The sequence below is a fragment of the Brassica napus genome, chromosome A9 (genome assembly GCF_020379485.1).
Source record: "Brassica napus cultivar Da-Ae chromosome A9, Da-Ae, whole genome shotgun sequence".
In the NCBI taxonomy this organism is placed as follows: Eukaryota; Viridiplantae; Streptophyta; class Magnoliopsida; order Brassicales; family Brassicaceae; genus Brassica; species Brassica napus.
Window position 1 is genome coordinate 13,357,804 of NC_063442.1, and position 24,818 is coordinate 13,382,621.

General features: G+C 39.1%; 2 long non-coding RNA genes and 1 other non-coding gene across 5 annotated transcripts; all 3 read right to left on the reverse strand.

The window, feature by feature from the left end:
- Window positions 1–876: 876 nt before the first annotated feature.
- LOC125577919 lies at window positions 877–4,257 on the reverse strand. 3 transcript variants are annotated; one of them, XR_007316301.1, is made up of 9 exons: window positions 4,039–4,257; window positions 3,846–3,955; window positions 3,612–3,706; window positions 3,218–3,347; window positions 2,781–2,918; window positions 2,212–2,316; window positions 2,091–2,122; window positions 1,813–1,978; window positions 877–1,112 (listed from the first exon to the last, which is right to left on the reverse strand). It is a non-coding gene; the product is annotated as an uncharacterized LOC125577919 (long non-coding RNA). The 3 variants fall into 3 exon arrangements; XR_007316299.1 differs by having other exon boundaries at window positions 877–1,978; XR_007316300.1 differs by having other exon boundaries at window positions 877–1,978; window positions 3,603–3,706.
- A 12,377-nt stretch (window positions 4,258–16,634) lies between these two features.
- On the reverse strand, window positions 16,635–16,741 carry LOC125578728. Its single transcript, XR_007316811.1, has one exon. It is a non-coding gene; the product is annotated as a small nucleolar RNA R71 (small nucleolar RNA).
- Window positions 16,742–23,411: 6,670 nt separating this feature from the next.
- Window positions 23,412–24,588, reverse strand: LOC125577920. The gene is made up of 2 exons (XR_007316302.1): window positions 23,853–24,588; window positions 23,412–23,757 (listed from the first exon to the last, which is right to left on the reverse strand). It is a non-coding gene; the product is annotated as an uncharacterized LOC125577920 (long non-coding RNA).
- Between the last annotated feature and the right edge of the window lie 230 nt (window positions 24,589–24,818).

The following is a 24,818-nucleotide window of genomic DNA, read 5'->3' on the forward strand; positions in this document are numbered from 1 at the left end:
CTGACCGAACACAAAACCGTTTGTTAAATATCCACTTCATAAATATTTACTGAGCTGACATGCCTGCTTATAAATCAGTTTATCTTCTCTTATGTTATAACTAGGGGTTTCCCGGGCTACGCCCGTATTCGGAAAAATATATTTACATATAATATATAAAATACATAAATTATGGTTAATTTATAAAAAAATATATTTTATAACGAATTTAAAATGCTTGAAATTTAAATTTAAAGTGGTTATCTTTTGATTATACTATATAGAGGATGATGTAGATGCAGATCAATAAAAGTTAATTAAAACTGTAATCTAAATACTTATTTATCTGACATATTTGTTGGATTCTCATGAAAATATGTTATTAATCACTATTGATCCAAACTTATGCACAACTCATAGTTTCAATAGAAAAATCAACAAATAATCAATAGTCATATATATATATATATTTGTAAACTAATGTATAATATTTAAGATATGTGACTTATTTGATCAAATTGTGTCATTAATTTATGCAGATCAATTCGAATGGTAGAAAATACCTTGATAACTGGGAGCAATTACTGGAGTGCAAGAGTGTGGTCTATCTCCAGTCTCCAAAGGCTCATTCGATTCTGTTTTAGCTTGCCATGCAGAATGGGGTTCGGAAACACTTATGAGATTCTGGTTTTCTGCGTTGTATGAAGTCGAAGTGTGTCCAATTACGTACAACCTTAATGTATTCATGCTTGAATTATATTAGTTGATTGTTTATGTGGAAACAGCCATCCAGGGTCCTTTATTAAAAATGAATATAAATTGCTGCCAAGTTGGAGCTTGGTTGCAACAAATTTAAAAACAAAAAACCAAACATGGAAATTAAAAACAAAAGGGAAATAGTTAATGTTCAGTTTGTAATACACGAACATAAATCTTAGTGGGAACTACGGCTTACTACACTTCCAACTATCACTCAAGGTAGCGTTTGCAACTCTTCTCTTGGCCTCCAAAGCTGGGTGGTGTTGTTGATCCACTGCCATCACTTTTGTAGCCGCATCTATCGGATCGCTTGCAGAAGCAGGTGGTTGCTCACTTTGGCTTACCACTTGTGGAGCTCTGTTGTTACTTTCACCCTGATACGAACATGAAGTTTTTTTTCTAGATCACCTCCATCCAGGTTATTATCTCAAACTGTGTTTTAAATGGTGCATGGCGATCCAAGGCGATGAGGTGTGTGCCTTACGCCTTGCGCCATGGCGCAAGAAAGCGCTCGCCTTGAAGACCCACTTGAAGAATACGTTAGTTATGTCTTGTTATGTATCCGTGCGTAATATACAAATTTCATTCACGTGATGATTTTATCTTTTATTAAATAGTTTTTATCACAAGAAAGCCCCTTGAGATTAGAGAAGATAGTACATACTAACCTTATGCAAAACACAGTCCATGAGATCCATGTTTTGTTAAGTTTTTAACTTTGCTTTTCTAAAAGAGCAAGCTACGGTTTTGATAAGTTTTTAGACGTTTGGTTTTAAGTTTGGTTAAAGGTTGGTCCATTTATTATGTTAGGGTTTCTACGTGGTTTAGTATCGGTTAACGTCATCGTCTCCATGGCGTGCCTTTGTGTTGCCTTTTAAGGCACCGCCTTATGACCAATGCGCACTTGGCGAGCGCCTTACGGAACATACCCTCGCCTTGGAGGTCCATGGCGGTAGGGCTGTCGCCTTAGTTCGCCTTGCCCCTTGGCGCAAAAGGCGCTCGCCTTTTTAAACACAGATCTCAACAAAGCTTAGCTTACAATTTATATTAAAAAAAAAACAAAGCTTAGCTTACCCCTGAATGGTCTTCACATCCACATCTCCAGTAGACACTGTGAAGGTCCGGTAGTGGGGACTGGGGAGTGAAATTGTAGGGTGTCACTCGAATCTAAAAGAGGCACTGCTTGCCAGCAAGTTCTTTGAAGCATCTTGGGAGCTCTTACACTCCACCGCCAATTAGTCTATCATACGTTAATTTTTTTTTTGTTAATGACAGTGTCGATAATGCTTAAGGAAATGTAAGATGAGTTGACTGTGAGCGGAGACGGACGCCTCTAGGGCCAGAGGCTGCACCTTTCTTAGGGATTTTCGTCAGCTTCATGGATCTTCACAAAGGCAATTGAGGAGATGTCAATAGGTACTTCATAAAATGATATAGTTCTCGCAAAAAATGGCAGAATAGAGTTATAGTAACCTGGTCGGTGGACTTGGAAAGGTGCGTGCAAAGATCCCCCAATTGACACAAGTTCTTGCTTTTGAATCTCTCCCATTGTCTCGACATGTGGGAAATCCTCAGCAGCTGCACCTCCCAAAATGAGGATGACACATTATTTTTTTGTAAAATTATTACGAAAAAATATATTTAATGTCAATGACCATATAGATAGTTAGCAGACCCATGTTAATATAAATTGCAATATGGACTGACATGAAGGTTGAAAAACAAAATATAGCATGGAACCATATGTTATACATTTTTACTTAAATGATTGGTCATGTATTTTTGAGTGAGACTTGCGACATACATGTTGATGAAAGCTTGGCTGGTGTAAATGTTCAAGTCAAACTATAACTTGGAACTAACCATGGTGTCCACCATGACAGAGTGTGTAATATCATATAAGCTCATATGCTCCCTAAAAGTTGTGACAGCGGCGCCCCATAGTGACACATACATAATGACAACGGTCGGGAGATATGATGAAGATGATTTTTAGGTTCAAATAACTGTTCAAACCATGGAGATAAGGTAAAGGTGATTACCTGAGAGGGCCGACCAAGGCCGAGATCGTTAAAGGTTGTGTGCTGAGCAGCAAGTTCAGCGGAAATTCCATCGGAGGCAGCCATTTGCAGAGGAGTGGTTAAGGGTTCACAGGAAAAGAAACTCAGCTGCAAGTACAGCTGTAAGAGCAAGAAGACAGTGTCAGCCTTAAAAATACATAAGATCTGAATCTGTGGAATGAAACCAAGATTATGAACGATTCAGTCAAACTTGGTAATAAATCAAATCAAGATTAAGAATCAGGTTTGAACATGTGAAAGCTTGAGCATAGATTAAAATAAAAAGATTTAGCAGCTGAACAAATGAGTATTGTAGTTATCAGAAAGAACCAGATCTTGATAACCCACGAAGAGGCTGATCACATAAATAACAATTCACAAAAGAACCTATCTAACTTTAAGTAATGTAAGACACTAACCTTCTTCTTCTTGACAGGCTTAAGGATCTTGATAACACACTTCTCGTTGCTGTTCATGTTAATCCCCTCTAAAACCTCACTGTATTTGCCTCTACCCACTTTCCTCACTACCTCGTAATCATCTTGCTTCCTAAAGAAACCAAACACAAAGAAGAAAGCTTGAACCTTTTAACAAAAGCATCATCATTACCTATCATATACAGAACTAAACCAAACAACTTCTCCTCAAACAGATCAAATATCAATAGCCATAAAGGCTAAAACTTTCGTATCAATTCCACAAAAAAGACTCATACCGAACTGACCAATTAACTCAACATCATATACTGTAAATCAATCTCCCTGGAGAACAATAAAAATGAGAATGATGAATATAACCCCATACCGAACTGACCAATTAAATTGTTGTCATTTCACCACTGCATCTTTGTTATCCTCAAAATTGTCACAAAAATGTGTGTAGCTGGTCGTTAATAGCAGATCCTGAAACTAATAATGAAATCACAGTTAGAATTAGCATTCGTCCGTTAGCATGCAAATTCTGTCTTTTTAAACCCAAACCTTATAATACATTAATATTGGAATTTCAGAGCAAGAAAAATAAAGGATTCAGAATAGCAGGCCTTACCTTCTCGTCGATGAAGAGTAGTTGAAGACCAATAAGCATCTGGTTTAGGATTCTGGCAAACATGTCGTCGAAGAAGACGGTGTGAGGAGTTGTGATGATGGATTTAGAACCTTTAAGAGTCATCATGCGCATGTATTTGTGGTGAGAAACATCATGTAAGTCAGGCATCGCATATGTACTGAAGTAGGAATACCTGAGGAATGAATCATCATCCAGAAGTTACGATCTTGACGATGACAATCAGAGATGCAGATAGTGGAAGAACGGGAGAAGCCATCGATAAAGACATGAGAGCTATATGGCATAGATTTTTTTTTCCGGTGGATTTCATGGCCATGGCTGTAGCTTTTCAGAGTAGAGTTTGATTTAGGTTTAGATATAGAACTGTAGAGAAGGATTAAGGGGAGATGGAACGAAACATTTAAGAATAAATTGATGATCATGATAAATTGAGAAAGTAACGTAAGGAAAAAAAATCAGAATTAAAAAAAAAAGATGAAGTGGATAAGTCGGGAACATGGTTACTTAACATGGGCTAGAGTGGGCCGAACAATAATTGTAATACAACCCACATGAAAGTTCATTTTATATCAGCTATGGTGATATCGCAAAATTAAACTTCCTCATTGGTTGATTTAATCTGCCTACGTGGACAGGTTAAATGGTGAGGATTTCTCCTTTTATTATTGTTAGATGGCTTGACTACTAAATATAATTGGACGTAAATGGTTGTTTACTTCCTTCTCTTCTGTTAATGAACTGAACCTGCAAGAAACCTTAATCAACTAAAAAAATTATTTGTCCCAGTATTTCCAGACTCACCATTATAACATTCTCTATACAAAGTAGACTCACCATTATTCTTACGCCTATTTTTATTTATCCCAGTATTTCCAGACTCACCATTATAACATTCTCTATACAAAGTAGATTCACCATTGTTCTTACGCCGATTTTTAACTTTCAAACTTTCTTCTTTTCAGGTCTTTTAAATATCATATATGGAAGCTACAAACTGTTCTCCAATATCTTACAAAAAATATAATCCTCAGATTTAGTTAAATCTTTGAGTTTTATAAGTTCGTTGTTGTGTTCAGGCTCTCCAAGATAAGGTGTGTTCTCATCATTCTGAGTTCTCTTTCTCTCCAACAAAAACTAATTAAATTGACGGAGGAAAACTGAAGCCATATGCATTTCAAATCTAATCCCTTGATCTGATGATTTTAACAGTGACGGTAATTGTAGCATATGAGAAAATGGTGTTTACTGAAAATGTTGGTGTGAGAAAATGGAACTGTGGGAAAAACAAGACAAAAACACACTTTTTGTTATTTATTTAAAGAACTTTTTATTAACATCATTTACTAATTCATCTCTAAAATTTTTAGTTTCATATCAGCAAATGATCATTCTATTTTTGTGCATATCATTAGCATTTTCAACTTTAAAATAAAAATTATTCCATGCTTTAGCGCCGGTTTGAATCTAGTAAGTATTTATTATTGATACTTTACACTCATATGATTTTATTAACATTTTTATATTTACTGTTACAAAAAAAAATTAAACCAATTAATCACAAAAAATTTAATGTGATATTTTTCCAATGCAAATTTCAAAATTTAAAATATTAAGCTCACGATGCTTTTTCAAAGCAAATTCCAAAATAACATATTTATGTATTTTATGTGGTATATAGTTTAATTTAAACGATATTAATATATATATATATATATATATATTTAATATGAATATCTGTTAATGAGACTTCGTATTTATATGATTTTATGATCATTTATATCTTGTTATAACGAAAAAAGTTAAACCATTTATCATAAAAGTTTTAATGTTTCAATGTGTGACTTAATTTTTTTAGAAATTTATAGCTGTTTAAAAAAAAAATTCAAAACATAACATATAAGAAAAAATCTAAATTTTCTTATTATATGATTAATGTGATTTTTAATTTGTTTTAATAATATAAAATTAAAAAAAAAGGAAGTATACAAAAATTTTCATCAAATATTTATTATTCATAATAATTAATTGTCATGTTAATCATATCATGTAATTCTGAAGTTTTTATTCATATGATTGTTTTGTTGTTCCCATCCAGAGTAACGATAGAAACGGGCTTAGGGTTTTGTTTGATAAAATTGATCTCTTCACTCAATCCTTTCGATCAATGTCTTCTATCCAACACCACCTCTTTCTATTTCTCTATGTACCTATTGCTGGTTTTATTAACAATTAATCTATTTCTTTTCATGTTTCTTTTGTAACCGAAACTTTTTAAAAAAGCATTTTGGTTATTATAATATCCCGAGTTGTGATATATGAAAAAGTTGAAGAGGTTAATATATGAAAAAGTTTAAGAGGTTTGATTTGGATACTTATGTCACCAAAGTAAACTTACCTTTTTCGTCACACATCCGTTTAAAATTTTAGAATTAACCATGCTTGAGCTGGAGTAATGGAAGGATGGGTGACCTGTCAGGAAGTGATTCGCGATACCGTGTGAGTGAGGCCAAAGCACGGGAAAAGGTCATGTGGTGATTGCAGGGTCAGTAAACAATGATTTTAAGCTTTCGGAAAAATTATCGAACCGACCGTTGAAACGGGATGGGATCCACGGTTCGAGTGAGCGGGTGTGGGTGGCCCTTTAGCCGTGGGTGGTTGGGGTGTTATAAGTGGTATCAGAGCCATGTTAGCCATCTCGGTTCTGACCCGAGAGGCGTCTTGAGACCTATCGTGTGGGGCACCGAGGATGTTGCGTTCTTTGAGAGGGGTGAATTGTAACATTCCAAGTTGTGATATATTGAAAGGTTTAAGAGGATTGATTTGGCTATCTATTTCACCAAAGTTGACTTACCTTTTCCGTCACACATCCATTTAAAACTCCAAAGTTAAGCGTGCTTGAGCTGAAGTAGTTGAAGGATGAGTGACCTGCCGGGAAATGATTCGCGATACCGTGTGAGTGAGGCCAAAGCACAGGAAAAATGTCATGTACTGATTGTTTAGTCAATAAATAATGATTTCGAACCTTCGAAAAAAATTAACAAACCGACTTTTGGAACGGTATAGAGCCCACATGCCGAATGAGCGGGCGTGGGTGGCCCATTTGAAAATTTATGAGAATTAGTGAGAGTTTATGAGAATTATTTGAGAGATTTTGGTGAAGAACTAAGAGAGATATGTGAGAAAATCCAAGAGAGAGAAACAAGAATATTTGAGGAACATTTTTTCTTAGATTGATTTAGTGTCTACAATAGTTACATAAATAGATCTAGCAAGGAGAATAAGACAATGAGAATGAATAAACAAATGGAGATGAATAAACTAATGAAGACCAGATTTGGGAAAGTCACTTTCGGATAGTGACAACTCTCTTCTCTCTTCCTTCCTTAGCATATCATGTGACTTTGGCTTGTTTCTACACTCCAACAGATCTATCCAGTTGCCTCCACTTGTTTAAATTCGTCCAAGACTTCAGGCAAGATATTTAAATCAGTCTCACACATTTCCTTGCTTCAGTTTTCCTGTCAATGATTTCCTGTCCATGATTTCATGTCCATGATTTCTTGTCCATGATTTCCTGTCCATGATTTTCTGTCCATGATTTTCTGTCCATGATCTCCTGTCCATGATCTCCTGTCCATGATCAATCATGTTCTTCATGTCTTTACTCTTGCTCTTTATTCTCTTCATGTCAACACTCCCCCTCAAGCTTGACCATAGGGACTTGGTCAAGCTTGGAAACCATGAAGCATTCCCTCATTAAAACCTTTACTTGGAAAAACCACTTGGGATAAAAACCAAGCAAAGGAAAAAGAGTAGAACACTTCATGGCAAGAGGATCAGTGACAAGAGAGGTCTATGAGTCCAAGCTTAGGATGAATGAACTCACAAACCTTGCTGCTAGCTGCCTTGGTGAATATGTCAGCTAGTTTATCTTCACTTCATGTGTAGCATGGAAGAATCACTTGCTGTTCCACTGCCTGTCTCACCTTGTGGCAGTCCACTTCTATGTGTTTTGTTCTCTCATGAAAGACTGAGTTAGATGCAATGTGTATTGCTGCCTGGTTGTCACAATGCATAGTCATTGGTGTGTTGATCTCAATGCCCAAGTCCCTTAGAAGTCCCTTGATCCATATAAGCTCACTTGTGAGCTTCCTCATTGATCTGTACTCTGCCTCAGCACTTGAGCAGGACACCAGCTTCTGCTTCTTACTCTTCCATGTGACCAGGTTTCCTCCAATGAAGGTGCAGTAGCCTGTAGTTGATCTCCTATCAACTCTGTCTCCAGCCCAATCAGCATCACAATATCCAACAACTTCAATACTCTTGTTACATGCCATCCATACTCCTTGGCCAGGCGCCTCTCTTAGGTACCTTAAGATCCTCTCCACCATATTCTAATGATGCATCTTAGGAGCTCCCATGTGTTGACTCACTTGATTCACAGCAAAGCACACATCTGGTCTGGTGATAGTTAGATAGATGAGCTTGCCCACCATTCTTCTATACTTCTTGATATCTCCAAATGGTGTAGACTCATACTCTCCCTCTCTTAGCATCTTGTATCCTTCTTCTAATGAAGTCTTGGCCTTTTTACTCCCAAGGTTTCCTGCCTCATTTAAACTATCAAGTGTGTACTTCCTTTTAGATAAGAATAACCCCTCTTTAGAGCGGCATATCTCAATCCCAAGGAAGTACTTCAACTCTCCCAAATCTTTGATATCAAATGCATTTTTAAGAAAGGTTTTAGTTGAGAGAATACCTTCCTTGTTGCTACCAGTGATGATAATGTCATCCACATAGACTAAGATGACCACAATACCTTGCTTACTAGTTAATGTGAAGAGGGTGTGATCAGCTTCTGACTTTACAAAGCCTCTTCCATTGAGAGTGGTGCTCAACTTATGGTACCAAGCCCTTGGAGATTGCTTCAAGCCATAAATTGCCTTTTTTAATCTGAGAACATTTCCTGGCTTCACCATATTCTCAAGACCAGGAGGTGGTCTCATGTAGACTTCATCCTCCAATTCTCCTTGAAGAAAGGCATTCTTCACATCCATCTGCCATAAATCCCACTCCAGGTTGACAGCAAGAGACAAGAGAATTCTTATAGTGTGAAGCTTGGCCACTGGTGCAAAAGTGTCTAGATAATCTTCACCATATACTTGAGTATATCCCCTGCAACCAGTCTTGTTTTCTTTCTTTCTGGTTTTCCATTGGCTCCATACTTGATAGTGTAGAGAAGTCGGCTTGTCACTGCTTTCTTTTCTTTTGAAAGTTCAGTCTCAAACCATGTATCATTCTTGATCATGGCTCCCATCTCATCTCCAACAGATTCTCTCCACTCTTTGTGTTGCATAGCTTCTTCATATGTTTTTGGAATGTACTCCTGATCCAATTCACTGATGAAGACTTGATGCTCTTCTGGATATTGAGCAAGGGAGCATACTGCACTTATTGGGTGAGCTACAGCTTCAGCATTGAAGTAAACTCTTGTGTTGATCCAGTGTGAAGGTTTCCTGATCCTTGTACTCCTTCTCAAAGGTCGTAACTGCTGAGGTTCTGCTTCATTTCCTTCACTTGGCACCTCTACTTGAGTCTCGGCATCTGATTCTGATGCCATCTCATCTTGATCATGAGCTACTGAGTTCTCTTCAGGTTGAGTTTGCGTAGACTGCTCAACATTTCTACTGCCACCCTCATGATCAGGATGAGTGTTCTGAACACTATCAGTTGCAGTAGATGGTACATTTTCAGGGATAGGTTCCACCCTTGGTAGAGAAGGCATACTGATTCCCAGGCTCTCCATTACTCTCCTAAGGTTGTTTGCTCTATCTGAAGCTGATTGAGAAAGATCTTTGAGCTCATCCCAACTCTTTCCATCATAATAGCCTCTAGATTCTACAAACTTCACATCCCTTGATATCAAGACTCTCCTAGTCTCTGGAACAAAGCATTTGTAGCCCTTTTGGTGAGGAGAATATCCAATAAACACTACCCTGGTGCTTCTATGCGCCAGCTTATCTCTTTGTTCTCCTGGAATCAAGACAAATCACAAGCACCCAAACACACGCATATGCTCTATGGATGGTTTAGTTTTGTTCAGTACCTGATATGGAGATTGATCTTGAAGGATCCTGGTAGGTATCCTATTGATCAAGTAGCAGGCAGTAAGGACAGCATCTCCCCAATAGCTTTTGGGCATGCTTGTATGGAACATCATGCTCCTTGCAACCTCCATGAGATGTCTATTTTTCCTCTCAGCTACTCCATTTTCTTGTGGGGTGTATGGACAGCTAGTTTGATGGATCATCCCATATTTGGCCAAGTGTTGTTTAAAAGCATTGCTTGTGTATTCTCCTCCATTATCTGATCTCAAAATTTTTATCTTGGCATTGAAATGGTTAGATACATAATTTTGAAAATTTATGAAAGCTTCGAAGACCCTATCTTTAGATTGCATAAGTGTGATCCAAGTATATTTTGATTTTTCATCTATAAAAGTCACAAAATACTTATGATGCTCTCTAGATAAACATGGGGCAGTCCATACATCAGAGTGAATCAGGTCAAAGCAATTTTCATAAATAGTATTTGATCTAGAGAAAACAGATTTGCAATGTTTGCCTAAGATACAAGCCTCACAATCACTCTTAAAGGAAATACTAGGCAACATGATGCTTAAAGCTCTAGATTGAGGATGTCCTAATCTAGCATGCCACAATACATCTTTAGGAAAATCAGAAATATAATTTAAAGCATGGGATAAATCGGTAGCAAGGTTAGTATTTTCAAGCAAGTACAAGTCTCCCTTGGTGACACCTTTGCCAAGCAACCTACTAGTTTCAATATCCTGAAAGTAGACATCATTAGGAGTGAAAGTAACACTGCAATTCAAGTCATTAGTAGCTCTTTTAACTGATAACAAGTTTGAGGTGAAGCTAGGCATATAGAAAGCTTTAGAATCTTTGTTAAACAACCTAAGATCACCTACTCCTTTAATTGGTACTCTTTCACCATTAGCTATTGTAACATTTCCTAAGGCAGGGACAATGTTTTTAATCAATTTTAAATCACTAATCATGTGGTGACTAGCTCCTGAATCTATAACTAAAGGTTTTGCCAAATTAAATTTAGTTATCGCATTCAAGGAAGTTCCACAAGCAGTGGCATGTAAAGAGGTACCAAGTAAGTTACCAGAGTTATCCTTAAGGAGTTTGATGAGAGTCTCAATATCAGATCTCCTGATGGTCTCATCTTGAGTGTTCCTTAAGGCTGAGCCACTCCTGGAAGCTCCCCCTTTGTTCTCACAAGCTTCATTGGTCTGGCGCATGCTGCCTTGTATAGATGGCTCACCAATATCACCAGAGAAGTTTGCTTTGGCATCATTGTAACCTGTCCTGCACTTTTGTGCCTTGAGATGGGGATGGAGTATCTAGCACTTGTCCTTTCCATGGCCTTTCTTCTTGCAATGATCACAAATCCACACCTTCTTGTCTTCAGCTTTGTAAGAGCTTTCGTTTGCTGCTCTATCAGCTTGGTTTGCAAGCACCAGATCTTTCTTTCCTCCTCCAAAGAGACCAACTGAGCCTTGCTCCTTGTGAATCTCAGAGCATACCTCATCTAGAGAAGGTAGCTCCTTATTCCTTAGGATGTGCTTGATGAGATCACCATAGCTTGGATGGAGGGTAAGCAGCAAAGCAAATAGCTTGTCTTGCTCTCTCCTTTGATTAAGCACATCATGATCAATAGTTGCTGGCCTGAGCATCTCAAGTTCAGCCCACAAGGATCTGAACTTCCCAAAATGTTTATGAAAATCACTGTCCTCTTGACTAAGAGTATTGATAGCCCTCTTGACTTCAAAGACTCTACTGATGTTGGAATTGTTTCCATACACCTTCTGAAGTGTATCCCACAGTTCTTTGGAAGTTTCACAATTGAATCTTTGACTTAGCTGCTTTGCAAGTTGCACACCTCCCACAGATTCTCTCAACATCTCGTTTCATGTGTGGCCAAAAGAAGTGATCCTGCAAAACTTTAAGAGTCTTGGCAATACCAAAATGTCCCATTAAGCTTCCTCCATGGGATTCCCTGACAAATAGATCTCTCAAAGAACAGTTAGGCACACACAATCTATTATCATAGAATAAAAATCCATCTTGCCTAAAGTAATGTCCAGCAGCATATTTTTCACACGATTTATAAGCCTCTTGAAAGTCAGAATCAGTTGCATACATTTCTTTAAGTTGTTCAAATCCTAGCAACTTAGCATCAAGAGTATTCAAGAGAACATACCTTCTGGATAGTGCATCAGCAACAATATTTTCCTTACCTTGTTTGTACTTGATCACATAAGGGAAGGTTTCAATGAATTCTACCCATCTGGCGTGCCTTTTGCTGAGTTTGTTCTGGCCTTTAAGGTACTTGAGAGACTCATGGTCAGTGTGAATGACAAACTCCTTGGGCCATAGGTAATGCTGCCATGTTTGCAAAGCCCTCACCAAAGCATAGAGTTCCTTGTCATAAGTAGCATAGTTGAGAGTTGCTCCTCCAAGTTTCTCACTGAAATATGCTATGGGTCTCTTCTCCTGCATAAGAACAGCACCAATTCCAATTCCTGAAGCATCACATTCAATTTCAAAAGTTTTATTGAAATCAGGAAGTATAAGAAGAGGGGCATTAGTAAGCTTCTCTTTTAGGCATTGAAAGGCAAGTTCTTGTGCTTCTCCCCATTTGAATCCAACTTCTTTCTTGATCACCTCAGTCAATGGAGCTGCTATGGTGCTAAAGTCTTTCACAAACCGTCGGTAGAAGCCAGCTAATCCATGGAAGCTTCGCACTTCACTTATGGTTTTAGGAATCGGCCATTCTTGTATTGCTTTCACCTTCTCTTGATCTACCTTTACTCCATCTGCACTCACAACAAAGCCTAAAAAGACCAAGTTATCCGTACAGAAAGTGCATTTCTTAAGATTAGCAAATAACTTTTCTTTCCTCAAGACATCAAGAACAGTCCTAAGATGTTTTATATGCTCTTCTAAACTCTTAGAGTAGACAAGGATATCATCAAAGTAAACTACCACAAACAATCCTATAAAAGATCTAAGCACATGATTCATCAATCTCATAAAAGTACTAGGAGCATTAGTTAAGCCAAAAGGCATCACTAACCACTCATACAACCCATGCTTAGTTTTAAAGGCTGTTTTCCACTCATCTCCTTCTTTCATTCTAATTTGATGATACCCACTCTTCAAATCTATCTTAGAAAAAATGCTAGAGCCATGTAATTCATCAAGCATATCATCTAATCTAGGAATAGGGTGGCGATACTTCACTGTTATGTTGTTGATTGCTCTACAATCAACACACATGCGCCAGCTTCCATCTTTCTTGGGCACAAGGAGCACTGGTACAGCACATGGACTCATGCTCTCACGGATATGGCCTTTCTCCATCAGTTCCTCAACCTGCCTCTGAAGCTCCTTAGTCTCAACTGGATTAGTTCTGTATGCTGGCCTGTTAGGAAGAGTAGATCCTGGTACAAAATCAATCTGGTGCTCAATCCCACGTATAGGAGGCAAACCGATTGGATTATCTTCAGGAAATACATCTTCAAAGTCCTGTAAAAGAGCTGACACCTCACTCGGATACTCCGGTGTAAAATCAGTTAGATTCAAGAGAGTTTCTTTAAACACAAGCAAAAGAATAGGCTGATTAGAGTAAAGAGATCTTTTGATATCACCAATCTTAGCATAGAAGTTGTGCTGCTTGTGTTGCTCGGGTTTGAGATCTATTTCTTTCTTCTTCTGAAGCTGCAACTGATCTTGATGCACTTCCTTAGGAGTGAGAGGCACCAGAATAGTCTTCTTGCCATTGAACTCAAAAGAGTGCTTATTAGTAAAGCCATCATGTGTAACTCTCCTATCAAACTGCCACGGCCTTCCAAGCAAGATATGACTCGCTTCCATTGGTATCACATCACAGAGTATCTCATCTTCATATCTCCCAATGGACAAAGGTATAGAGACTTGTGTGGAGACCCTCATCTCACCTTCTTCGTTAAGCCACTGCAGCCGGTAAGGTTTAGGATGCTTTTGAGTTTTCAAACCAAGCTTCTTCACCATTGTCTCGCTAGCAACATTAACACAGCTTCCACCATCAATGATCAGGCTGCATATCTTTCCTTGAACCATGCAGCGTGAGTAGAACAAGTTTTCTCTCTGCTCAAGCTCTTCGGTTTTATTTTGCAAGCTGAGAGTTCTCCTTGCAACCAACAATCTCCCTCGCACTGGTTCTTCTTCATATTCTTCCTCGGAATGCTCCTGATCAGTCTCAAGCTTCTCATCCTCAGATTCAAATTCTCCATTCTCCAAGAGGATCATAACTCGTTTGTTGGTGCACTCGTTTGCGTAATGCCCACGTCCTTGGCATTTGAAACACTTAACATCTCTGGTCCGAGAAGAAGTAGCTTCAGCTTTCCCTTTGTCTTTGTCTTTGGTAAAAATGCTGCCTGGCTTTGTTTCTTCTTTCTGCTGAGACTTGTTCTCCTTCTGATATGCTGGTTTCTCGTCTTTAACTTGTTGATACTTGCTGGTACCGTAGCTTCCACGTGAATGATGCTTCCTCTTAATCTGTTGCTCCACCAGAATGGCTTTGTGCAACATCTCTTCCAACTCAACATAGTGCTGCATCTCCACATTGTCTTGTATCTCACGGTTAAGTCCTCCAAGAAACCGTGCCATAGTAGCCTCTCTATCCTCTGATATACAAGCTCTCAACATTAACAATTCCATCTCTTGGAAATACTCTTCTACAGATGATATATGGTGTTTTATACATCTTGTATATATGCTTTTAAATTGGTTTTCAAGTCTTTATCGAGTCTTCCTAGTCCTTTTCGAGTCATTACAGGTCTGGAGTTGCATTGGATGGGAGATGAACCAGCTGGAACAAAAGAGGCAGAAAACAGTGCAATTTGGTGATTTTCACGCAGAACAGTCTTGATGACTGTTCCGGATAGCGGAGCAACCCGAGTGACTGTTCCGAGGGAGTGTTCCAGCGGCAGAGATTTTTAAGGAAACAACAACCTATTTCGGGATTTGCCCTAATCTCTCTATTTTCTCTCCCAGCCGCCTGTGGTTTTGATATATCTTCTTTTTCTGTTTTTCCTGATTATTCTACGCTGTTTTTGAAAGAAGAAACCAGACCTTAGAGTTGGAGACTTGTGATTTGATACTTTGTAAAGGGAGAAGGATCCATCTCTCTCACCATAGAGAAGAACCCCCTGAACCCTTATTCTATTTTATCTACACATGTTTTATTCAGTCTCTGTCTCTGTGTTTTCTTGCTCCATGGCTGAGTAGTCAGCTTGCTTAGTCTAGGGTGTTAGGGTGTTAGATCCGTGAGCTTGACATAAATAAGTTATAAATCGATTGTCTTCATTCACTGTTGTTCTTAAGGCTTGCATCAAGTTAACCACTTAGTGCCTGATTCTAGGTTTAATCTATTCATCAAAAGTGTTATAGGTTGCTAGACATAACTTGAATGAGCATTGCATCCCTAACCAGCGAAAGTAGATGTTAGGGTGTTTTGTGAACATATCGGACTTGACCTCTATTGCTTGCTGTCGCATCTTGATCCAAACGAGAGTTTAGGTATCAAGATCGATCAGCATAGGGGGCAGTTCCACGACAGTGGGCTGTTCTACTTGAGTGATCCGAGTTCTAGACTTGCTCTTAATTAAACTTGAATAATTGTTTGGCTCACACTTGTTTAACACCCGATCAAACCACCCTAGGCTAGCATTTTTAATTATCTGAATTCTTTAATTAATCTTGTTACTTGTTTCTCACGAAACCCTCAAATCTTAAAACCCCCATATTGTTTTAGCTTGATATTGATCCCATAAAAATAAAGTGTAACCGTTGGTCTCTGTGGATTCGATCCTAAAGTGCTACATCGACATACCATTCGATTGTGGTAGTGTGCACATTAGGTTATTTGGTGTGCGTATACACGTAATATCAAATTGGCGCCGTTGCCGGGGACCATCTTTTTACCTTTATTTTTCGGTTATTTATTTAGTCTAAGACCTCTAACTTGCCTTATCCTTTTTGTTGCAGCTAATGTTCCAGGTGCATGAACAGTAGACATACTCGGAGAAACGCACAAGGAGAGTTAGTTACATTTACCAACCAGGAGCTAGCAAGGTTAGAAAGAACAAATCGTCAACAGCCAAGGCAAACTGACACCACTATGGGTGATCACGCCAATCAGGATGATCTCGCTGCGGCTATGGCACTCATGCAGCAGCAGATGCAACAAATGCAGCAGACCATCCAAGCTCAGCAGGATGCTGCTGAACAGGCTGCTCTCGCGCAGCAGGAACAACAGGCGCAGACTGTTCCGATCGGGCAGAGAAACCTTCCGCGTAACATCCCTACTACGCGCTCTGCCATTGTTCCTCCACCTTGTACTAGGCAGGACTTTGAGATCAAGCCTGCTTTGATCGGTCTAGTACAGAGAAAGGTGTTCTCTGGTCTCGCTACAGAAATTCCAATGGAGCATATTGAGAGCTTCGAAAAAGTCTGCAGTTTCACTCGCGTGAATGGTGTTCCACCAGACTACATCACGTGCATGTTATTCCCATTCTCTCTTGATGGAAAAGCTGCACGGTGGTTGAACTCTCTCCCTACCGGCTCTCTCACTTCATGGGAACAGGTCCGATCAGCGTTCCTCAGCCATTTCTACTCTAAGGCGAGAACAGCTGCATTGAGGAACAAGATCACCTCCTTCAGACAGCTCACTGATGAGCTTTTCTGCGACGCATGGGAGCGCTTCAATGACTATCGCAGAGAATGTCCTCACCATGGATTTGATGATGATTATATCCTGGATATTTTCTATGATGGAGTGGACTCGAAATACCAAGGTGCTCTGAACTCTGCGAGTAATGGAGATTTCATGACTCAAACCACTGCTGGAGCGTTTAAGCTGATTGAGAACATGGCTGCTAGTTCAGCTAATAAGAAAGAGGAGAGTGATTGCTCCATGAAAGGAAACAGTTCTGACGCCCAGAAAATAGATGAGCTGACTGCCAAGGTTGATCAGCTACTGAAAAACAACCAAGGGCACGTTTTCAGCATGGAACAACCTACGGCCGGGCATATTCAGAACCAGAACCAGCGACAACCGCAGAGCAATCCGCATGCTGTTCCAGCTACCGGGAACAGTCATCCAGATGAGCTGCAAGGTCTGGGTATGATGATGCAACAGCTGTTGCAGGGTCAGCAGGTTCAGGCCAAGGTGTTGAATCAGGTAACCACAGAAATTGACACCAGGATGGGCAACATGTTCACTGAGCTGAATAACAAGTATGACAATCTTGCGATCCATATGAGAAAGATCGATGTTCAGCTTGCTCAAACAGCTGAGAGTGTCAAGAGGCAACAAGAGACGCTCCCTGGAAGAACTGATAAAAATCCTAGGACTGAGCACTGTAATGCAATAGAGCAGCCGTTCGCTGAGACTGCTCCAGGCGCAGAAGAGAGAGCAGAACAGTCTGCTAGCTCTGGAGTGACTGCTCCTAGCGAACCTGCTGAGACTCCACCATCTCGAGTCTATGTTCCCAAGGTTCCCTATCCAATTCCACCTAGACATCTGATGGATCCCATTTGTGAAGAGCAGCTGATAGGTTTTAACAAGATGGTGAGAAGGCTTCCTAAAGAACTTGCATTCGAAGATGCTCTGCAGATTCGTCCATTGCTCCAGTTCTTTAAACACTATAGAGAGACTCAAGAGGAGATCAAGGTCCTCTATACCAGAGCACTGTCTACGCCAGCACTGAAGGTATTGCCTAAGGTTGATGATCCTGGAAAGTTTGTTTTCCCATGTTCCATCGCAGGAACAACCTTCAAGGATGCTCTGTGTGACTCTGGTTCTTGTGTGAATCTCGTCTCAAAGGCTATTGTAGACGATTTGGGTATTGCTGATGTTGAGCGTTCTCAGTTGACCCTGACCTTTGCAAACTCTTCCAGAGCAGTCCCATATGGAACCATCCGCAGCCTTCATGTTCAAGTAGGGGAATGCATTGTTCCTGCTGAGTTTCAGATTGTTGAGATGAACAAAGATCATGAGATGCCTTTGATATTTGGAAGGACATTCATGGCTACTGTTGGAGCAACCATCGATATGCCCAACAAGAGAGTCTGCTTCTCCAACATCAACAAGAAAGTTTTCTACAAGGCTATACCCACCAGATCTTCCTCATCACACGCCTCTCGCATCTCAGTGTTTGATGTAGAAAAGCTGAAGGTTGTTCCAGAGAAGGAGCATGGTGATAAGGGTGAGAGCAGACTGTTCTTTGATGAAGATCCTAGCACTGATCCTACTAAATTCAGAGGGAATTCAAGGGTGAAACAGAAAGTCCAGAAGAAAAGGGTCAAGGGAGATCCTACAGTGACTTTGATACCTCTCAAGTGTGATGAGAACTCCATTGAGTATGAGGTAAAGTGCAAGGGTACCTCTAAACCGTTCTCTAAAGTCAGAGCTATTCTCACACATGAGCTGAAAGAGAAAGGGGAAGCTGCTGTGAAAGGGTTGTTGAGCAGGGTTTTGAAGCTGAACATGTCTGATTGTGGAGCTTGTTTTGGAACAGGCCCTCCTGCTCAACCCGACTGATCCCAATCACCAAGTCAAGCTAGAGACTTAAACCAAGCGCTTAGTGGGAGGCAACCCACTGGTAAGTGTCATTAACATTAGGATTTTCTTTTTACTTATTTTTGTTTTTAGTTTGTTGAGTCTCAGGACATAAATCAGAAAAATCTGAGACCTTTGACTGGAGCAAGCAGCTGGCTGCTCTTATTCCAGAGCATTCTTTACCGGAGCAACCGCGTCTTGCTCTGTCAGGCTGCTCCGCGCCAGGTAAGTGTCTCAACCCAAAAAAAAAAAAAAAAAAAATTCTTGTTTTCTCCTTCTCTCTGATTTATTTTCACACCAGGGACGTTGTGAAGTAAGTCTGGGGGAGGGTTTTCGTCGTTTACTAACTCGTTTCTTTCTTTTGTTTTTCTTTTGGGTCAATTTGAGTCAGTTTTTATTGAGTCAGTCAAAACTTTGTGGGAATTAGGACCTTATTCTGTGTTGATCACTGACCACCTCGTGCTTTAGTTATCTTATTCAGTGACCTTAGCAGTGGCGAAAGACACACATGTGGACCTGGAACACCCTGACATATCTCACTTGATTCTCCAGAAGTTCTCAGCCGATCAGGTTACACTGGGTAGACTTAACTCCACCTTACTTGAACCTAATCTTGACTGAAATTCTTCTTGTTATGGGCATTAGATCAGGGAAACGAGAACACACTCAGGACTTCTTACCCTTTTTATCCATCTTGCTGATCCTGAGTAGCTAGCTCATCTTTAGCTAGTTCTCACCCTGCACCTTAGCCTTTATTCTACCTTCATGCATTTGTTTTTCAGTGTCATATGTGCAGATATGTGCAAAAAGGTCGGAGAGGAAAGGATCAACGCAGCCTGCTACTCGTTACTGCTACAGAAATTCAGTAAGAAAGGAGAACAAGCAGATTAAGGGAGCAACTGCTCCATAACCAATGAACTGCGCAAGAGCAGGGGTGGAGAACCAGAATGGTTGCAAAATCAGAACCACCAGTGGCACTCTGAACGATCATGTATTACCTCCTTCTTCGTCACATCACCATATCAGTCTTCAAAAAAAAAAAAAAAAAAAAAAAAAAAAAAAACCAGATTAATGTGATGGAGAAGGGGAAGAAAGAAAAGAAACATGGAGCCACTGGAAAGGTCGAGCAAGAAGTTGGTACCAAGTATTGAAGAGTGTGTAGAGGAAAGTAGAAAGCAGAACAATCAGTTGCCTGTTCCGTCATCAGAACAGTCGCACCAGATAGAGCAAAAACGAGTAGAAGCTGTGGACATCAATGGATCTATCCTCTCTTGCCATTTTGTGTGATATCCTGCATCCTCTTCAATGAAATGGTAGCCCCTAAACACTCTTAACTCCACCATTAAATAGCCTGTTCCACACCTAGACCGTCTACCCTGAATGATGCCTGTGATGAGAAGCTCACGCTACTCTTAAATGAATGTAGGGAGTTCTGTCTCGATAGTGTTGCTTTTTCAGGTTTGAGATGAAGAGTATGGAGCCGATTTTTGAACAGCAGTCAGTGGGGTTCCAGTAAGGGTGTGTTGTCCTAGTTTTACTGCTTGTATGGTTCAGAGATTCGTGGTTAAAGTATGGTTGCTGAGAATAGGAGAGTTCCCACACTTTCAAACCTTTCTCCCTGTTCTTGATACTTGATATTGTTTGAGGACAAACAAGGATCTAAGTCTGGGGGAATTGATATATGGTGTTTTATACATCTTGTATATATGCTTTTAAATTGGTTTTCAAGTCTTTATCGAGTCTTCCTAGTCCTTTTCGAGTCATTACAGGTCTGGAGTTGCATTGGATGAGAGATGAACCAGCTGGAACAAAAGAGGCAGAAAACAGTGCAATTTGGTGATTTTCACGCAGAACAGTCTTGATGACTGTTCCGGATAGCGGAGCAACCCGAGTGACTGTTCCGAGGGAGTGTTCCAGCGGCAGAGATTTTTAAGGAAGGAAAACAACCTATTTCGGGATTTGCCCTAATCTCTCTATTTTCTCTCCCAGCCGCCTGTGGTTTTGATATATCTTCTTTTTCTGTTTTCCTGATTATTCTACGCTGTTTTTGAAAGAAGAAACCAGACCTTAGAGTTGGAGACTTGTGATTTGATACTTTGTAAAGGGAGAAGGATCCATCTCTCTCACCATAGAGAAGAACCCCCTGAACCCTTATTCTATTTTATCTACACATGTTTTATTCAGTCTCTGTCTCTGTGTTTTCTTGCTCCATGGCTGAGTAGTCAGCTTGCTTAGTCTAGGGTGTTAGGGTGTTAGATCCGTGAGCTTGACATAAATAAGTTATAAATCGATTGTCTTCATTCACTGTTGTTCTTAAGGCTTGCATCAAGTTAACCACTTAGTGCCTGATTCTAGGTTTAATCTATTCATCAAAAGTGTTATAGGTTGCTAGACATAACTTGAATGAGCATTGCATCCCTAACCAGCGAAAGTAGATGTTAGGGTGTTTTGTGAACATATCGGACTTGACCTCTATTGCTTGCTGTCGCATCTTGATCCAAACGAGAGTTTAGGTATCAAGATCGATCAGCATAGGGGGCAGTTCCACGACAGTGGGCTGTTCTACTTGAGTGATCCGAGTTCTAGACTTGCTCTTAATTAAACTTGAATAATTGTTTGGCTCACACTTGTTTAACACCCGATCAAACCACCCTAGGCTAGCATTTTTAATTATCTGAATTCTTTAATTAATCTTGTTACTTGTTTCTCACGAAACCCTCAAATCTTACAACCCCCATATTGTTTTAGCTTGATATTGATCCCATAAAAATAAAGTGTAACCGTTGGTCTCTGTGGATTCGATCCTAAAGTGCTACATCGACATACCATTCGATTGTGGTAGTGTGCACATTAGGTTATTTGGTGTGCGTATACACGTAATATCAACAGATCGCGATCCTTGTGTGAGCCTTCTCAATCTCTGATGAAGATCACGATGGTAATGGCTTGGCACAAACCTCCTGCGCATTGCTGCTTTCATCTCTGCCCATGTCTCAATAGGAAACTCACCATTGCGCCGCTTGTTTGTAACCAATTGATCCCACCAGCTCAAAGCGTAATCATAGAACTCGGTAGCAGCCACTTGAATTTTCTTAAGCTCCGTGTAGTGTTGACAGTTAAAAACCAGCTCAATCTTTTTCTCCCACTCAAGATAGGCATCTGGATCAGCTTTGCCATGGAAAGGAGGGATTTTCAGCTTTACTCCCGCGAGTTCATTGCGTTGCCAGTGATCACGCCTGTGTCTACGGTTACTACGGCTGCTGTGTCTAGAATCTGAGCTGTGTCGATCTCTTTCATAGTAGTTATCAGTCTCCTCTGAACCCTCATGCTCACGTCTAGCCTGCGTGCGTCGATTCTGCCTTGGTTCACGTCTAGGTTCTGAAGATTGCGCATCAAGCTCTTCACGGAAAGTACCCAATCTTGTTTCCATCATCGTACTCATACGGCGAGTCAAAGCTTCAAGCAAAGCTTTATGCTCGAGGCTAACTCCTTCATCTTCCTCCGCGTCAATAGCCATAGTGCCTGAGACAACCAAAAAGATTCAACCAGTAAGAAGTTCACAGAAAAAAAATTAAAATTAGAATCGCAAAAGGAAACAAACACGAAAAGGAAACTTAAACAACACGGATCAGGTTCAATTTCAATCTCTTTCCACACTTAACAGATAGATCCGGTTCAACAGATGAAGATATGATTCAACAATCACAGATTCAATAGTATAAGATCAGATCGATTCAAGTAACTCAAACAACTTATGGATCTAGAGATTTCGAAAACGTGATCCACAAGAATATGAATGGTCTTTTTAGAAACCTTTATAAAATCGCTGAGATAGATCAGATTTGAATCAAACATAAACAGATCTAGCAAGTAGATGAACAGATCCACACGAAAAATTGATTAAACAAGAACTTCCCTAGCCAGAGTTGCTCTGATACCACATAATACACTCCTAGGATGCTTCTCTGGATAGTTGGGGATAGATCCTTGCAAGAACGAATCAGAGACTCAAGTTCTTCAAGGTTTGTGGAATGAATGGTGACACAAAGAGTTGTGAATTGACTCCTTGATACTCCTAGATGCCTAATCCGGATATGACACACCGAAGAAGAGATCCTTGGGCTGTTGGATACTACACACCAACAAGATCACTCGCCGACTTGATAACAAGAAGAAGAGAGAACAAAAGAAAGATTTTTATGAAAAGATAACTTGATAGATGCTAGGGTTTTCGGATGTAGTTTATATAGTGAGGCTTGTACACACACAAGCTCACGGAAACCTAAAGAGAACAGGCTCCCTTTGGTTTAAAATAAAAATGAAAGACATAAGGTTTTAAAAGACATAAGTTTTATAAGGCATTATAAGCTAAACCGAGATCATCAAATGAGAGATGTGAAAGTAACATATGGCCTCATTAAAAACCTATCTTTGGAAAACCCAGTGGGACAAAACCAAAGACAGGGAAAAAGAGCACACATATGCTACTTGCTCATTTGATGATCATGTAGAAAAAGAAATGGCTTGGATACACTACAAGAAATATGCACATTCTTAGCACACGATAAACGTTATAGTAGGGCTTTCATAGCGAAAGTTAAAATGCTATGTCATCGGCAGCCATCATAGATACCCTTTCTACGATAACATTTTTTTAAATGCTATGAAATGTGCAGATACAATAGCAATATTTGAATGATGTTATTAACTTAAATATAACACTATTTTTTTGTTACAAATTGATTACGATTTATATATTCGTGCTATGATAGATCTTTCTACAATAAGCAAAAATTAATTATAATTCGAAATAAAATAATTTAATATTAAACAGAAAATTGTTTTATATTGAAATTAAAATAAATATTATTTATATATTAAAATTGGTTTACAAATTAATCCCGGTTTACAAAACTTAACCAATAATACATAAATATATTAATCTAATCCTAATTAAACCAATTAATTAATGTAAACCTAACTAAACCAATTGATTAACTAAACCTAAATCTAAACCTAATAGACGCTTCAGCCACCATCGCCATCTTCACAAAGCTTCAGCCACCATCGCCACCTTCACAAAGCTTCAGCCACCGTCCACGAACCAGCAACAAGCTACCGGCTTTGCACCGCTGCCGCACCACGCTTAACCGGAGATGCCGCTCTGTCACACCACTACTTCTCCTTCTCAGATCTGTAAAAAAACAAAACCGATTAGAGGATAAGATAGAAAGATGAGAGGAGAAGAGAGAGAGATAAGAGACAGAGAGAGAGAGAGAGAGAGGTGACCTGTGGTGTTGGTGATGAGCGTGACGGTGGTGAAGAACGCGACGAAATCAAAAGAGCGTGGTGGTGACGAACATGAAGGCCGCCGGTGGTGGTGGTGAAGAGGAGATGAAATTAAAAGAAAATTTTGATAGAGATAGAGAGAGATGTGCAGAGACATGAGTGAACCAAAGAGATAAAGAGAAAAGAAAGAAGAAGAAGTGAGCAGATTCGTGAGTGAAGAGAGTGAATGTCGTAGACGAAGAAAATGGAGAGGAAAGAGAAAGATAAAGAGGGATTTGATGTGGTCTGTTGGATTAATCTAATCCAATGGTGGAGGTTGTGATCTGAGTACTTTGATATCATTGGTCCATAACAATTTTCTTTGTTAATTGATTTTTTTATCTTTGGTAAAGTTATATAAAATTTTGATTTACAGTTCTATTTAATTTATATGTTAGATGATGTAAAATTTATATATCAAGCTTTTGAATTTTTCTAATATGAAAATTAAAATATTAAAATTAAAACTTTAAAGTTATGTTTATGATAGAGGGTTTAAAATTCGGAGAATGGGATTTATAGTTTAAAATAAAAAGAAAAATTTTGAGTTTAAATTTAAGATATGAGGTTAAAGTATGAATTATTAGGGTTAAATTTAAGATATGAGATTAAAGTTTGGATATAAGATTAAATTTTGAGTTTAAATTTAGGATATGAGGTTAAAGTGTGGATATAGTGTATGAAGTCAAGGTTTTTTGAAAAGTTTGAAAAATTATAATTTAATAAAGGTTTGAAGATTTAATATTTTGTTACTTTTGTAAGTAAGAGTTAGAAAATAATTAGGGTTAGAAGCTTAGATATAAGGTTTGAAATATAAAATAAACTTAGTGTTTTATGATATAAGTTACATAAATAAAGTTTAGTGTTTTAAAACAAAGTTTAGTATTCTATGATATAAAGTTTGAAGTTTATATTTAGAGTATTGAA